This window comes from Silurus aristotelis, assembly GCF_946808225.1.
Source record: "Silurus aristotelis genome assembly, chromosome: 9".
Taxonomy (NCBI): domain Eukaryota; kingdom Metazoa; phylum Chordata; class Actinopteri; order Siluriformes; family Siluridae; genus Silurus; species Silurus aristotelis.
The window spans coordinates 15,980,018-15,985,017 of NC_139582.1; the positions used below are offsets into that span (position 1 = coordinate 15,980,018).

The 5,000-nt window shown below is 38.1% G+C and overlaps 1 long non-coding RNA gene across 1 annotated transcript in view; it reads right to left on the reverse strand.

Annotated features, from left to right (window-relative positions):
* Positions 1-5,000, reverse strand: part of LOC310731481 — a 137,365-nt gene that overhangs the window by 1,055 nt on the left and 131,310 nt on the right. The window lies entirely within an intron of this gene.

Genomic DNA, 5,000 nt, shown 5'->3' on the forward strand with positions numbered 1-5,000 from the left:
TAAAGACATCAGAAATATTTGTATCCCTACAAAATTTGTGGAACGTAATGGAGAGCGTGTTAGAGAAGTGAAGAAAAGAGTGCAGGCAGGGTGGAGTGGGTGGAGAAGAGTGATAGCAGGAGTGATTTGTGATAGAAGAGTATCTGTGAGAGTGAAAGGGAAAGTTTATAGGACTGTGGTAAGACCTGAGATGTTGTATGGGTTTAGAGACAGTGGCATTGAGTAAAAGACAGGAGGTGGAGCTGGAGGTAGCAGAGCTGAAGATGTTGAGATGTTCAATGGGAGTGACGACGATGGACAGGATTAGAAATGAGTTTATTAGAGGAACAGCGCATGATGGACGTTTTGAAGACAAGGTGAGGGAAGTGAGATTGAGACAGTTTGGACATGTGCAGAGGAGGGACATAGGGTATATCAGTAGGAGAATGAGGAAGCCGAAAGAGGAAGAAGAAGAAGTTTGGTGAAAAAATGACATTTTGCTGGACAATTATGTGTATTGTGAAGCGAATGTCCAACAGCACTGGTTGGGTCACGTGACACAAACTGGGTCAATACCATAAAATGGAACCGACATGTTGTTACGTTTATTAGATTATATTTCCGGAATTTTCCACTGAGCATGTCGAGGCATTGACCAGAACAAATCTCAGCAGTGAAGTCCAGCAGTGAAGCCACGTCGACCCTCGTGCTGAACCAAATCAGTTTATTTTTATCTCAGCTATTTTTAGACAGATGAATTTATGTTGGATTGAATTTAACAGGAGAATAAATCTTCATCTCTCAGTGTTAAAAAAAGCCCCTGCGGTGCTGCGACCACTCCAGATATTTATCTTTCTCCTTCTTCCTTTCCATCTTTTCCCTGTGTACACAAATAAACTGCTTTTGGAAGTGTTGTATCAGACTCGGTTCCACTGGACGGCCATATTGATCTTCTGTCAGCACTCAATAAATATGAAGAGTCCGTGTCCTGACCTTTATTACCTGAATTTCTAACACCTGCCATCAAGAGAATTTCTGAGCAGAATGAAGGGACTTTGGGGCTCTGTTTCCATCACGGTTGTTTATACGGATCATCTCCAAGATAAAGACATGATATTCTGGGGATTTAAAAACACATTTCAGTGAACAGTAGAGTAGACGGTATACTGTATCTGATCCAACGCCTCTGAAATCAGCCTCTGATTCATCGGCTCTATTTCTTTTTGTTATCATTTAATAATCATCTTTTGAATCATACTTCAAAAAATATATCATTTATTTTCATTAGAACTTCAAACAAATTTAAACATATGAAAACACTTCCCCATGGTAACGTTTATTACGTGTATACAAATACAAACAATAGAAAATAAAATCGAATCATAATTTATCTTCTATTGGTTTTGAAATGGAAAATTAGATGTATATTATATACACACACAATTATATCTGACGTGTTTGGATGCAGGAGCATGAAATTTTCTCCTCACTTGAACTAGGAGACCCAAAACCTGTTCCATCATGACAACACCCCTGTGAACAAAGCAGCTCCATGAACATCTACTTTCCATGGGTTGGAGTAAAAGATCTCCTGCTATAGAGATCCAACACTATTGAGTAGTAAATATAAATGCTGACTGCACCCCAGGAACCTCCTCACCTCAAATACAACACTACCTGACTTTACTAACACCGTTTTGGAACATCTTCCCAGAAGGGTGGAGGATATTTTAGCAACAAATAAGGACTACCGTAATTTCCAGACTATAAGAGCACCCATATATAAGCCGCACCCACTAAATTTTACAAATATTTTTATTTTTAACATAAATAAGCCGCAGGTGTCTAAACTAATGTACTTTACACAGGCTTTAATGAAAGAAACGTTACACACAGTGTAACGGGTGAAATATGTTGTGGCTCCTTTAAGAGCAGAGCGGCATTTTGGAAATAGCATGCCACTGCATTCTACCGCTATTACTGCGCGTGTGTGAGACTGAGGAATATGTCCTTATTATTTTCTGATGCTCATTTCTAAGTTTCTTTGACTAATCCGTAACGCTGTTGCCAAGAAAAATAAAAAAGCACGAGTTTTGGAAACCTGTCTGTGCTCATATGATTTCTGTTGTAACTAGAGTTAGCGAGCTCTCCCTTCACCCAGACTCAACGCGCTACAACGGCTTGTATCTAAACAGTAGCCGACCAAGAAAGTCATTGTTTACTGTCTTCCTCCTTCCTTTCACAACTATTTCTCTCGGGAGTTTATCTTTTGGCATCGTCGTGCGTTTAAAAATCACCCGATGGAAGTTTTTTCTCCCGATGCCGTGCAGCTCAGAACACAGGTGAGGTGCATTTTTTCGTTTCCTTTCGGAAATTTCATTGTTCTAATGTTATGGGGTTCAGTTTTTTGGCTTGAAGTTTGTGAAACCGAAAAAACCCAGGAAAAATTTTTAAATTAGCCGCTTCATTGTTTAAGCCGCGGGGTTCAAAACATGGGAAAAAAGTAGCGGCTTATAGTCCGAAAAATACCGTAAATGTGGAATGAGATGTTCAAAAAGAAGCACATACCTATTTTATGATCAGGTAAAAAAAAATGTATCAATATATCTACATATCGAAATTTATAGACAAAATCTGTGATGCTAAAACCAACTACAATGTAAATGCAGTCATATGGACTCTTTTTTTTATTATAACAATTTACTAACACATGGTTTTGTTGTTGTTCATCCAAAAACGTTGTTGTCCCTGATGTTCGTTTGTATTCCAGAACCCTGTACAGCCGCGTTTGATGGTAAGTTTATTAAGATTCTACTTTTACTCAGACAGAATCTTTTTTTCAGCAATTTGCCAACACGTCTGTAAGAAACGTTGTTGTGGAAGTTTCCGTCTCATTTCCAGTGCTTGTCTCTATTTACACTGTATAAAACTGGGGCTAGCTAAACAATTAGCCGCAGTGATTAGTAAGTGATTAGTTTATTTCCCAGTTGCTTAGCAACAGTGTTCTCATTAAATCGATACACCCAAACCTGTATAACCGCAAGCATCCATTTGAGAGGAGTCGAAAACATTTAAACATGATGTTATTGAGTTCACGGGGAGTTTAAGGCGTAGGTGGATTTATAGTGCTGCTGTTTCTGGTCGTCAGCGTTCTCCTGCATACACTAATGCATAGGAAGGACAGGAGTTGTTAAGGACGGGTGAACACTACAGCCTACCTTCTGTTCTTTAATGTCTCTTTTTCCTGTTTTATTGGGGGACTGTTTTTGAAGATACACTCCGATTTTCTGCTTTTCTATGTAGACCATTAGAAGGAACTGTTATAAGGAATATACAATATAATGATTGATAATAAACCGGTTAAAACAGTTTACTCTGGGTTCTGTTTTTCTGGTGATAAATCTTTGTAGAATCAAGTCCACTGAACCATGTTCCATGTTCCTGCTCTGCTGCGATATCAGATGTACCATTATCTCATTTCACCTGTTAAATGTTCTGATTTGCCAAAAGGTCAGTCAAGGTTCAGCTCACAGCACACACACACTCCTCCAGTCGACCCTCCAATCTGCTCCATCAGCATTAATAATAAGGAAGAAGATATGATGAACGGCAGTCATTTATTATTACATCCCGACCTTCAGCGAGAACTTCTCTTCTCCAGTCTTATTGACCTTCGGTGACCTACAAGAGTTCTAGAAATATTAATCATATCCAGTAATTTACTGCCATATTTTTTTTATTTCTATCTGTGAAGCAGTGCATGTGGGTCAAATACACCATTAAACAACACAATTATCAAATACTCCTACATGCAGGTCTGTTCCTTGAACGTTCCTCCAACGTTTCTGTAATTTCTCAGTTTCACATAACCCTCAAATTCATTACTCAAGTACCAGGAGATCCAGCTAGCTTGTATCATCCTGCTAGTTAGCTAACTGCTAGGACCATACACAAGTTACCTAATGCATTAGTCGACAAACCTTTCAACATATAGCGAGTGAGTATAATTGATCTACAATATATTTTTTTTTTACTTAACATTAGTTACTTAATATAGCTAGCATGTTAGTGTTGAACTGATTATCATTCAAATATTTTTATTGACTATGTGGACAGTGAATGCTAGATAAAGCTGTCCAAAAAAACCCTTTGATAACATTTAATTAAAAAAGTAACTATTCAGAACACTTATTAAACCTAGTTATTAAGTTGGTGTTGCACTTTCTAGCTTTGTGTTTTGTTGTTTACGTTCACTATGTTCACCAAACACTTTCACATTCACATGAATTATTAGCTAGCAATCGCTGAGGTATTAAAGTAGCTTAATATAAAGAGACTTAATGTTTTAGAGGATGTAAAGTAATAAGTATCAGGTGTGTGATGCTGCTGTAGTAAAAATAAAAGACAGGGTGAGATGAAGAGGAGTCACTTTTAGAATCTCTGAAGTGTTTAATGGTACTTATATCTTGATGTCACCCAAATGAGGATGGGTTCTCCTTTTGAGTCTGGTTCCTCCCAAGGTTTCTTCCTCATAATATCTAAGGGAGTTTTTCCTTCACCACAGTCGCCACGGCTGCTCATCAGGGATAAACACACACCATTCACCTTCACTGTTGATTTCTGTAAAGCTGCTTTGAGACAATGTCTGTTGTGAAAAGCACAATAGAAATAAACTTCACTTGACTTATATCACGACACTTTCCCAAGCAAATATTGATAATATTTCAGAATATAGATATACAGAATCGCAAAACTCCAGTAACATAGACATATCAAACCGTGGGAAGAGATGCTTTCTTGGTATTATGTTGATGCCGCATGACATCACATGCTCATCAAGCATCCGAATTCGTGGAATCACAAAACTGAAGTTTGACATCTCGAAACACTGCTTCGTGCTTTGTAGTGAAAGAGAAGCATACCAGTGTTGAGTGTTGCACAAGCTCCATTCATATTTTCTTCCAAAAATTTAAATTCTAGTTGATCTAACTAGCATGTTAGCTAGCTGGCTAAATCGCTAT